This window comes from Enhydra lutris, unplaced genomic scaffold (assembly GCF_002288905.1).
Source record: "Enhydra lutris kenyoni isolate GAN:26980312 unplaced genomic scaffold, ASM228890v2 scaffoldscaffold48, whole genome shotgun sequence".
Lineage (NCBI taxonomy): Eukaryota > Metazoa > Chordata > Mammalia > Carnivora > Mustelidae > Enhydra > Enhydra lutris.
In genome coordinates this window covers 2350176-2363140 of record NW_019154132.1, presented here as the reverse complement: position 1 = coordinate 2363140, position 12965 = coordinate 2350176, and the positions used below count along the sequence as shown (strand labels likewise).

General features: G+C 36.9%; 1 protein-coding gene and 1 pseudogene across 1 annotated transcript in view; one reads left to right on the top strand and one right to left on the bottom strand.

Annotated features, from left to right (window-relative positions):
• Positions 1-12965, top strand: part of LOC111156715 (GDP-mannose 4,6-dehydratase) — a 628939-nt gene that overhangs the window by 73253 nt on the left and 542721 nt on the right. The window lies entirely within an intron of this gene.
• Positions 3719-3929, bottom strand: LOC111156716 (annotated as a pseudogene).

Below are 12965 nucleotides of genomic sequence, written 5' to 3'. Positions count from 1 at the left end.
AAATCAGAAATTTAAAAAATAAAAACAAAACCAAAAACCTCCTTTCCTCACACTTAGTTTGAGAAGCACTGTGCTGGAGACTTAACAAGGTGGTTTAGGTCAGGGATGGCTTCTTTGAAAATGAGATTTGCATTGGGGCACCTGGGTGGCTCAGTGGGTTAAAGCCTCTGCCTTCAGCTCAGGTCATGGTCTCAGAGTCATGGGATTGAGCCCCACATCGAGCCCTGCATCGGGCTCTCTGCTTGGCGGGGAGCCTGCTTCCCCCTCTCTCTGCCTGCCTCTCTGCCTACTTGTGATCTCTGTCTGTCAAATAAATAAAGTGAAATCTTTAAAAAAAAATGAGATTAGTGTTGAATTCTAAAGATATTGGAGAACATCCTTATAGACAGAACAAATAGAAATGCAAAGGCCTCAAGGTGCAACAAGCCCAGGAGCATAATGAGTTAGAGTGATGAGAGGCTAGTTAAGAAGTGGGCAAGGGTCAGATCCTCTCAGGGCTTCTTGACTTTAATATTAAAGTTGGGTTTTATTCTGAGTGCCAGTTGTTGGATGGTTTTTGTCAAGAAAGTGTTGTGAACTCACTTATGGTTCATTATCACTTTTGCAACATGGATTGTGGTGGTCAAGCATGGAAAAGAATGTACCAGTTAGAAGTCCGGTATAGTAGTCTAGGCAAGAGGAACTCATGGGTTGGGTAGGAGTACTGGCAGGGGAGATGAAGAAAAGTAGACTAGTCTGTGTGATATTTTGAAGTTGAACTGATAGGATTTGTTGATGGATTAGATTTGGCGAGTGAAAAGAAGAGGAGGAGTCAAGGATGAATCCAGTGTTTTTCTTGATCATTTGGATGAATAGAGAGATTGCACTTATTGAATGGAAACACTTTTTTGAAGATACGTGTGGGTGGGAATTAAGAATTGAGAAGTGATAATTATACTCCTTTTTGATACGTACCGTTTTTATGAATCCTTTTAAGAGTGGGATTTCAGGGTGCCTGTGTGGCTCAGTTGGTTAGTCATCTGCCTTTGGCTCAGGTCATGATCTCAGGGTCTTGGGCTCCTTGCTCAGCGGGGAGTGTGCATCTTCCCTCTGCCCTCCCACCCACTGCTCATGCGTGCGTGCTCTCTGTCTCTCTCTCTCTCACAAAAATAAATAAAAAAATAAAAATAAAAGTGAAATTTCATAGATCTGTCTTATGTAGTATTGTTATTCATGTCTTGGAGAGGAAATACCTAATGAAGTTTGCTTGTTGGAGTCTCTATTGATTCTTATTATGGTCTAAAAACATTGGAGAAAGAAATCTTTTTGTTTGTCAAATATTTTGGAAATCTCAGAAAAATTCTTAGGAATTACTGGGAGGACTTATCCACACTGTCTTTTATTTATTCCAAAGTGGCTTCCTGCCCTGTATTTTTTTAATTGGCATTTGTTTGTTTATGTTTATAAGGAGCAAATTACTCAGGTGGTGAAGTCTAGACAGTGTGAACAGTCATATAGCTTTATCACACAGTTGTCTTTTTTAAGGCAATGAGAAAAAAGTGAAAAAATCAACTTTCACATTAGCTTTTGAGTCCTGAACTTTATTTGCCAAGCCATGTTTGTGTTTGCTAATACCTTTTTTCCTTTGAAAATGTAAATGATAAAAAGATCAAGATTTATTACCAAATTTGGGGTTTACTGTACTGGACCTAGCCCCTGGCCAGGAGAACAACTCAGAAAAGATTAGTTCTGCTGTATACCTTTCTCTGCAGCATTAGAGTCTCTCCAGAAAGATCCAGGTGTTTTTTATTTGGTCTGGGCTCTGTAAGGTGAGATTCTGACATTATTCTTCTTTTATTTCCCTGAGAGAGTTCCTTTGATATTTTGAAATAGGCCTTGACGTTGCCCAACCTCTGGCATCTCTGCCTCTGCTGGTTGCCAGTTTTGCCAATTCTTTGGCTTGCATTGATTCAATCCTGCACCTCTCAGCAGTCCTGAAGTGCCCTGGTTGCTGTCATTCAGACCACAGAATGAGAGCAATTGCTTAATCTACCTGCATTTAACCCATATTTCATGATTGGGCCTTGTCAAGAAACCGCCACTGTTGTATTGCATCTTTCAGTATGAACAGATGGGTGTACCCATTTCTGTTTTTAAAGTAAGAATTTAATTTATTTACTTTGGCATTTAATCAATTTCAAAATAGAGAGCCTTGAAATAAGGAAAGAAATATATATGTCTTTTTTTTTTTTTTTGCATAACCATTTTGTACTCTCTGTGGACCTTGATATTGCAATTTCTTGAAATCAAGATTTAAAGATCCTTTAAATTTCTTATGAAGACCAACTGCCTCTTTTTACAAAAATAATCTTGGATTTTAAGTTCAAGTTGTTCAGTTTTCTGTGTGTACTATGGTGGTTTGCATTTCTTATCTCTGGGATTAGATTTTTCTATATGTAATCATGGTATAGATTATCTTTTAACAAAGATTATATTTCCAAGGATATGTTTTGCCACAGAACATCATTGTCTGTCAGGGTGGGGGGGGAGTCAGGGCATACGAATGTTCAGACATTGGAAAGGGGAATTATAGGAAAATTCTATTAAATCTTGACTTACAGAGCCAGCTGTGCTTTTGTCCCAGTCATTGTCCAGAGTTATTCCTCATAGCCATACTCCAAACCCATTTCCTGTTCCCTTTTAGCAAAATGTCTTTTTCTGAGTTCATTGAGATCAAGCCCATTTTTAAGCAAATCACACTTTATCCCTTTAAAATCTTACTGTAGTTTCATGGTCCCTCTCCTCTGGTCTTGGAAGAGGAAGACATGCCTCTTCTTTACCAAGCCTGGCCCTACTAGCTGTCTTATTTCTACCAAATACTGTTCTTTCTGAGTCTGGCTCCACTTATTTTGTACTCTTTCCTGTTGCTGTTTTCCCCAGCTGCCTACAAGCTTTCTGAGATTGTCCATCTTCTAAAATAAAATCTCTTCTTTTGACCTCCTACCTGCTTATGTTGCTTTTCTGCTCCTCTGCTTACCTTGAGAGCCATACCTTTTTAAGATATCCCCTTTGTGGTTCACCTTTCACCTGGCCATCCCTTACTCCTGAACCCTGAAGTACTATAGCCTGTGCACAGAGCTGCATGAAGCCCTAGTACTGGGTGGTACCAGTTCTGGGGAAGGGACTTTGGCAACTGCTTCCAGGCCATCTCCCACTTTACTTCCTAGGTTGGAGGAGGTGGACTTCTGAGGAGGGAGGGTAAGAGAAGCAGGATTTCCTTAGGAAATCTCTTCTACCTATCTTGCCTCCATTGTACTCTCAATGTCCCCTCTCCCCATCCTAAACCAGGCAGATCAGGGTTGTCTCTGTACCTAGCCCTAAGGTAAGTCATTATATGGTTTCTGTGAATGTTCCCCTATTTCCTTCCTGGTCTATTCTTTATTATGCCATACCCTCATTTCCTCTAAACTAAGTTGTTCTACCTGACAGTCTGTTAGGAACTTCATGGTTTAATATTTGCCCTGCTTCATGAAGGCTTGTACCCATTTCACAGATGAAGTATAGAAAAGTGAGATGACTTAGCTGAAATCACATAGCTAGTACAAGCCCAAACTTCCGACTTCAAAGTGTGTTGTTCACCATTGTTGCAATACCTTATTGTAGCTTTATAGTGTTTAAAATTCTTTTTTTATTTTTTAATTTTTAAAATTTTAATACAGTTCAAGTGAGTGTGCCAGGTTCATTTCAGCTTCTTCACTGCCAAACCTGGGGGCAGGGACTGCTTTCAGTGTCTCTGCCTTCTCTTTGTCTGTGAAGACCAAGCTATAAAAGATATCTGCTGCATCAAACTTACTTCAGATATCCTTCTTTTTCTTGATCTGGATGGATTTGGCATCCTTTCACCTGGCTGTGAGCAGGAAGTCCTTGATTTTGTCAATTTTGCAAGGCATGGCTGGCTATGAGGGGCACTGGGAGCATGTGGCCGGAAGAAGGGAGGATGGAAAACCCAAATTTTAGCTAAAACCTAAAATTCTTTTGATGTGAGATAAAATTACAAACAGAAAGTTTGGATAATATGCTTTAGGAAAACTGTCAATATGTCATTTGTGAACAAATATAGTGAATCAGAATCTTCTGTTTTGATACGTTTTGCTAATTAGCAAAAGTAAAATTTTATCCTGGGTGGCTGATATGGGGTGGTAGTAGCTGAGGAGGCCTTTGACACAGGATTCAAAAGTTGCTAATGACACATTTTGCCCAGAGTCCTATCTGTTGTCTTCAGCTGCTTAAGGATAGGTGGAAGCATCTTTGCTGCAAGGCACTTTTGTATGATCGTTATGTAATCGTTATGTACACAGGCAGCTTGGTGGGAACATGGCTGTTGCTTCTGTTCCCTCATCTGTAAAATGGGGTAGAGATGGGACTGCCCTGTTTGATGGAGAGAATAGTTCTACAGACCTTACAGGGTTGTTCATATGGACTTGTGAGGTAGTAAAAGCACTTAGGACACATTTTAAGGGCTCTATAAGTTTTAGATAATACTTTATCTTAGTCACTATAAAAAAAAAGTCACTCTATAAAGATAATACTTTATCTTAGTCACTATGAAAAAAAAGTCACTCTATAAAACTTATAGAGCCCTTAAAATGTGTCCTAAGCACTTTATACTAAACAAACTGACAAACTGAGGGTTTTAGAAGGGAGGAGGATGGGGAGATGGGTGAACCTGGTGATGGGTATTAAGGAGGGCATGGATTACATGGAGCACTGGGTGTTATACACAAACAACAAATCATGGAACACTACATCAAAAACTAATGATTTACTGTATAGTGACTAACATAATACAATAAAAAATGAAAAAAAATCATTACTATTATTGTTAATAGAGACTGTTATTGGATATTTTGTGTATGGCCTTTTGAGGGCAGAGTGCCTATGTGTGTTAAAAAAACAAAACAAAACAAAATTCATTTCTCAGGAGCATCTATTTCATTTTTCAGGAGATCTATTTCTCCAGGGTTGGGTAATTACTGTGTGAGTGTGATAAGGTTGCTTAGAGTGGGCAGTTCATTGAGGGAAAAAATGCAGCTGGTGTCTCCAGGTTTTCATGGAGCTGTTGTGTGGTAATGTTTCCCTCTGTTTTTTTCTGTCCATGCTGATTCCTTCAGGAATATTTGCGGAAGAATGGATCTGATGTCTCTTATTTAAAATTCTTTATATGGAAACCTATCTTCTTCCTGAAGGCCAAGGTGGTGCATCTCTATGGCAAAGAATTTTCTCTTTGTGAACACAGTGCTTTGGTTTAGTTCTCCAAAGTTCAGAAACCATGTTTTTGTTATTCTTAAACTGTTTAAATTTGCTGAGCCTTTCTAAAGGTTAATAATATTTTAGTTACCCTAAATGTACTGCATGCACTAATACTATTTAAGATGTGATGTTCTCTTTTTGAGTTCACGCTCTTTAAATTAACATATGTTAATAAGTAAAACATCTTTTTTAAGAAGCAAAAATGCAGTTATTTTTCAGGTTCCTAAATCTGGCCAAACATGGGAATGCTGGGGAAGGTCTTTGAAATGATTGTATTGTGTTGTGTTTCACTTTACTAGCCCCCAGGTGACTGTGATAATGAATCAAATGCCCTGGTGTGGTATAGTTGAATGGTGAGAAACTTCTCTGTTTACAAAAAAGGACTTTTATGAGGTGGATAGTATATTTGTTCATAGTTTTTGAGATTTGAGAACTCTGAGCCTTCATATGTAAACACAGAAACTTGTACACAGAAGATGCTCAGTAAGTACTTTTTGAATAAATGAGTATCCAAGGTCACATGACTAATTAGTATTAGCTGGGAGCCTATAATTTGTCTATAACCTGATACTAAGCCTCATAGTTCTATTTCATAATTGTAATTTATTGAGCTCTGGGGTTGGAATCCCAACTTGTACCTTTGCTAGTTATATGGTCTTTGGCCCTTATGGAACTCAATTGGCTCTGAGGTAAATCGGTGATGCCAACCTGTCCTATTTGGTGTTTAGGTTGACAGGAAGTATTACCTAGTTCACACACTCAGGTACTTAAGGAATGGTAGCTATTCCTAAAACTAAGCTAACGCCTAATACTCAGCAGATGTGGAAACTGTCCATTTTATAATCGAATACAGGGGTTGTTTCCCTACTGCTACTGTAGTAGTTCACAAACCTAGATATTTTCCTTTATTCTTGATTATTAGAACTATTAGCAACCACCAGCCTTTATAGGCAATCAAGTCAATTCATTTTCCCAATGTAACTGATATAAAATAGTACTTCTTGCTTGTACTTCTTGTCAGTGTAGATGCAATTTATGTTAGAATTAAAGTACTTATACTAAGAAAAATTGGATGCATATTGAACTTTTTTCTGTGTCCTCAGTGTCTACTTTTTGAACCCTTCTAAACTTGTGACTTTCCCTGCCTTCCTGCTCTCTTTACCTCTATGCCTTATAAAAACATGGAAGCATCTGGTATTAGTTATATTTTATCAACCCATCAGCTGGGTGCAGGTGGCCTAAAACTGGTTCATTTTGAAGTGTGTTATCTTAAACTATGGACTTTAATTTCTTACTGTAAATGAAAAATTTCCATTCCCTTCCCCCACCCACTTTTTGGGGGAAGAAACTGTAGGTATCAGTAACTGAACAGGAAGATTTTTCGTTGGTTGTCTACTATTGAAAGGCTTTAAGGTTATACATGTTCTTTGGAGTGTACCTGATTTTATTTCCTAAATGTTTATAAGTGGTAGTCCTGTTATTAAACTTAACCTGTAATGGCAGATTTTTTTTTTTGTTCTATGTATTACTTAGTATAGTATTTTAAAATTTCTAATATTTTTTATTGTTTAAAATTTTATCACTTTGGAAACCGAGACTATAGCTTTGTGTCATTTTTACTTAAGAATTTTCTGAGGTTTTCTTTGTGTCCTGATGCATCATAATTTTTAATAAAAGTTCCACTGATACTTAAAAGGAAGATGTATTTTTTATAGGTGAGTTAAAGTCTGATATAAATCCATTAACTTTATCAGTTATGTTATTCTAATCCTCTGTGCTTTGTCATTTTTTCCTACAGAATACATTAGGTTGAGAGGTGTGTGCTCTTTTAATGGTGTTAGATTTTGTAGGCTCAACTTCCCTTGCACTTGTAATAATTTTTGCTTCTTACTCTTTTCGTTCTTTTTATTTTTTTCAATGCAATGATATTTTACACATAGAAATTCATGACTGATCTTAATCACTGTTCTGCTCAGTGCTTTTGCCTTGAAATCTACTTTGTCTTATGTTAATAATTCCATTCCCTCTTTCTTCTATTTATTTTTATTTATTAATTTTTTTTCTTATGTAATCTCTGGACCCAATGTGGGGCCAGAACTCATGACCCTGAGATCAAGAGTCGCATGCTCTGCTGACTGTGCCAGCTAGGCGCCCTCTTTCTTTTATTTTTATCTGCTTGAAGTATACCTGATCTGGCTTTTTTGACAGGTAGTACTATTTTTTTCCCTTATTTTATTTCCCCTAATCTGAGAGATTTTATCTTTAGTAGAGAGGAATTAAATTCATTTATAATGATCATCATAACAGAGAAGTTTGGACTTACTTCTGCCTTCTTGTTTTTTATTTTTAATATATTCTTGCCTTGCGTGGGGGTTGGAAGACTTGTTTTTGTTGTATATACTGTCTTTTCTTTGGTGTCTTCTACAGTTTAGAATCTATTTTTACTTCACTTTTGCCCTTCACTGCTTTTAGTGGGCATTTAATCCCATTTTTCCCTTAGCCTCTTCTTTCATTATGGCTTTTGTACTTTTTCATAAAAGTCTTGTTGCATTCTAATGAGAATATTAAAGAGTTTTTCAGTACTTTCTGTTGACTCCTCTGGTAGGTTGTTTTAGATGCTGTATTTCTGAGTCTTAGGGTGATGATCATATTTTCCTTTCCTGTGCTAGTCATCTCCCTCCCCACTATCCATCGTGGGAGCATTGTTTCATTAGTTTTATTAATTTTTTCATTAACCCAATGCATTTACTGAGTGCCTGCTGGAGATGCAGAGATAAATTAGACTCTTTTCTGAGTTAAAGCCTGGATTTTGGGTTTTCTCAATCCAGTTATTTCCATCTGTTTTCTTACATGTCTGCCATTTTCTGGCATTTGATTGTCTGTCTAACTAGTTGTAAGTTTTTGTCTTTTCTGTTATCTTCAGAGATGATGGAAAGCTGGGGGACCGTGTCTCTGGGAACACATTTTGTACCTGAAGGGATGAGACATCCCTGAAAAGACAGTAGACATGTGTGGTGTGTTGTGGAAGAAAACTGGATTAATCCTTTCAGGCTAATTTCAGTGGGTTGTTGGTGCGTCCAATCCTTGGTCCTTTTCCTGGAGAGGACGAAATGGATCAGCATTGGCTGTTGTAGACTAACCTGGTTGCTGTTGGGGGACCAGGGAGTCTGTGTGTGCTTTTGGTGCAGGTATTTCCTAGCACCTAAAGCCTGCTTGCTCTCAAGTGTGGAACCTCTAAGCTGGTGTTTCTTCTACATCTGTGTTAAAGTGACTAGATAAGATGGTTATAATCCACATAACTAGGCCTAAACCCACAAAAAGAATCTTGGGAAGTGAGAGGGCCTATACTATGTATTTTTAACAAGTATCCTAGATCTTTTTATCTTTTCATAATGGAAGTTATAGAAATATAAAAATAGAACAGCATTATAAACTCCTCTTATCCATCATCTGTGTAGCTTCGTTATTTATCCCTGTGTGGCTAATCTTATTTCATCTAAATCTACTCCTATTTCTTTATCCCGATAATTTTGAAAATAATCTCAGGCATTATGTCATTTATTTCATTTGTAAATACTACAATATATATCTCTAAAAGATAATCGCTCTGAAAAAAAAAGCCCAATATCATTTATCATGCATAAAAAATTAAAAACTAAACATTAAACAATTAAAAAGAATAAAAATTCCTTAATATTATCAAATATCCGGTCAATGTTTGCATTTTTCTAATTATCTCTATCTCTGTGACAGCTTTTTGAATTTTGTGTCTAAATAAAGTCTGTGCACTGAGACTGGTTTTCCCTCCATTTCTATTTGTTTGTTGTTTCATTTCTTGGGGATTTTGTTGTTGTTGCAGAAATCAGATCTATTGTCTTAGAGGGTTTTGACATCTGGATTTCTTTTTGCCCCCCTGGAAATTTCAAAGATAGTGTTTTATACTAATATCAGAAAGGTATGTAATGTTTAGTCTTTTCTCTTTGTGTTATTTTTTTCAGCCATTGATGTTCATTGTCTAAATTTATTCATTAAGTGTTACAAATGGATATTCTAGTTCTGTTATTCCTCCTTGCTCAATTAGCTATAATTCTTTTCTAAAAACAAAAAAGAACTTACCCTTATCAACTATTTGGTTATTCTAAATCACAGATCACATAGGAACGATAGGATAATAGCTTGATTCTTTACTTAAAAGCTTTCAAATTAAGGAGGTGGTTTCGTAGTGTGTTAGTTTGCTAGAGCTGTTATAACAAATAACACAGATTAAGTAGTTTAAGCAACAAAAATTTATTGTCTCACAGTTCTGGAAACTAGAGGTTTGAAATCAAGGTGTTGGCAGGGTTAATTTCATTCTGAGGATTCTTTCCTTGGCTTTTAGATGGCTGTTTTTTCTTTTTGTCTTTACATAGTTGTCCCTTGGTCTGTGTTTATTCCCTAATGCCTTCTTATAAGACACCAGTCATATTGGGTTAAGACTCCCCATATGCCATAGTTTAACTTTAATTACCTTTCTAAAGACTCTGTCTCCAAATAGAGACACAGTTCTGGGATACTGGGCTTCAATGTATGAATGCCGAGGGGAACACAGTTCATCCCTTTAACACCTACCATCCTGTAAATGTGGAATTTTAAAAAAAGTATCATAATGAATATATTTTTAAAGTACTATAATGAATACATTTCATATGTTTCAGTCCATTGCAGTTATCATCAGTAATACTCAAATTTGACCTCTTGAAAGCCTGAGCAAGACTCAGGTTGCTCCTTAGATATGATCCTAGTATCCTTGGTTAGCTTTCTGGCTTTCTTGCATTCTTTTAGAACAAAATGTGCTAGGCATTTTTTACTGCTGTAGACTTACAAGGGAGTTTCTGGGAGTCCTGGTTTCTTTTAATGGGTTATAGTGCCAGATGATTCTAAGTGCAGTGATCTTTGGAATCTTATGACTCGGCCTTTTTATCACTACAGTGTGGGAAGAACTATAGTATAGTGGTTAAGAGTTCAGGCTCAGAGAGTCCTATTGCTCAGATGCAACCTGGCTCCATTACTTACAAGTATTACTTACTTGACCCTAGGCAAGGTACATAGTTCTCTGGGTCTTAATTTCATCATCATAGTCATTTCATCATCTACTGTAAAGCTCCACAGAGACAAGGATTTTATCTGTATTTTTCACAGCTCTATCTTCAGTATCTCAAATAGTACCTGGTACATAATTGGCACTTGATCAACATTTGTTCCATGTATATACCTATGAAATGAAAATAGTAGGAGTACTTTCCTTATAGGCTAATGGGATACTTAGGGGATAATATTAATAAAATCCTTATTGTTGTCAAGAACTGTGAAAGGTCCCATTTGCAAGCCAACAAGTTACCTTGCCAGTTTCATGGGTACCGGCAGAAGACACAAGACTCTTGGGCTTTATTACTCATGGCAATAGCGGTAACCAAATTGTCACATTTTCTTGCTCTCATTTCCTGGGCCCTAGTTTTTAATGGGGTGATATGAAGATGGCAAGGTGATATCTGCCTATGTAGTGGGCTATGTTACAGGAGAGAAATCCCGATTTTAGGGAATCTGAATCTTATGATGGACAGTAAACAAACTTGTTTTGGGAGAAGACACTTTATGTTCTTAAGCTGTTCACTATACAGACATCCTTGAAGAGAAAGAGGACTTTTGAATACCTCTGCTTATAAGATGTGCAGAAATGTGGGAGACCCGTGGACAGTTGTTTTTCAACAAATAGCATTGATAGATGTAGTCAGTATAATTTATCATGATAATATTGGTGATGATGACCTTCTCTCATTTCCCAGCCTGAAGAAGATAAGGTTTCTTCTTGCCCCCTTAACCTGAGCCTTATTTAATAATCCTTGTTTCCCAACAAATAGCATTGCTATATGTAGTCAGTAAATACTGGTCATGGTGATATTGCTGATGATTTCTTTATGCTCATTTCCCAACCTGAACACAGGGTTTCTCCTTGCCATCTTATCCTAATCCTTATTTAATCTTTGTTTCCCAACAAATAGCATTGGTATAGGTAGTTAGTATATACTGGTCATGATGATATTGCTGATGATTGCCTTATGTTCATTTCCCAACTTGAACATAAGCTTTCTTCTTGCTGCCTTAATTTAATCCTTATTTAATCCTTGTATTTCATCTTTTACTGCAAGACTCCAGGAAGGGTTTTTGGTGATTTATAATACATTCACTGTAATTTTATTTGTTAATTTTGATTGCTTAATTAAGCTGTTTTTTGTTTTGTTTTGTTGTGTTTTTAAAAATTGTGGCCCTTTGCTTTATAGTAATCCTCTCTGTATTATATTTTTGGTCTTGTTTGGGTATAGTTGAGCATGTTATCTTCTTTCTGCATACCTACCTTACTTTCTTTGTTACAAGGTTGTAGTGGAATTTATCTGATTGGTAGATTGTATTAGAAATGTCATTTTATCTTGCCAGAGGGACTCCATATTGAACAAATTACTTAAATTCTTTTTCCATCCCCTTTCCCTTTTGTTGTTACCATCTTTTGAATGGTATAAGAGCTCATCAGTCTTTTATTTTTAAATTAAATTAAATTAAAATTTTATTGAAGTATAGTTGATACACATTGTTACATTAGTTTCAGGTATACAACATAATGATTTGACAAGATTATACATTATGCTGTCCTTTCCACAAATGTGGCTACCATCTGTCACCATATAATAATGCTAATATACTACCACTGACTGTATTCCCTATGCTGTCTGTACCTTTTATTTCTCTGATTTATTTATTCCATAACTGGAAGCCTGTATTTTCCACTCCCCTTCATCTGTTTTGTCCAGCTGCCACCCTCCCCACTTCCCCAGCAATCATCAATGTAGTCTCTGTATTTATGGGTCTGTTTCTGCTCTTTGGTTGAAGAGAGAGCAGAGTGAGAGAGAGAGCGAGAGCATGAGTGGTTGGAGAAGGGGCAGAGGGAGAGGGAGAAGCAGATTTCCTACTGAGCAGGGAGCCCAAGGCAGGGCTTGATCCCAGGACTCTGGGATCATGACCTGAGCCAAAGACAGACGCTTAACCAACTGAGCCACCCAGGTGTCCCATATTCGTTCTTTTTTTTTTGTTGTTGTTTGTTTGTTTTTAACTCTAGCATTCTGATAGGTATAAGGTGATATCTCACTGTGATTTTCATTTGCATTTCCCTGATGATTAGTGATATTGAGCATTTTTTCATGTATCTTCCATCTGTATGTCTTCTTTTAAAAAATGTCAATTCATGTACTCTGCCCACTTTTTTTAAAAATTTTTTTAAAGAGATTGATGTATTGATTGGGAGAGTATGAGTAGGGGAAGGGGCGGAGGGAGCAGGAGAGAGAAAATCCCCAGCTGACTCCGTTCTGAGTACAGGGTGATATATGTGTCTTGATCTGACCACTGTGAGATCATGACTTGAGCCAAAATCAAGAATCTGGTGCTTAATCGACTGAGCTAACCAGGCGCCCCTACTCTGACCATTTGTTAATGATTGCTTTTTTGGTGTTATATAAGTTTTTTTAAATATATTTTGAATGTTAAGTCCTTATCGGATATGTGTATTGCAAATATCTTCTCCCATTCAGTAGGTTGCCTTTTTATTTTGTTGATGGTTTCTTTTGCTGCGCAAAAGCTTTTTATTTTGG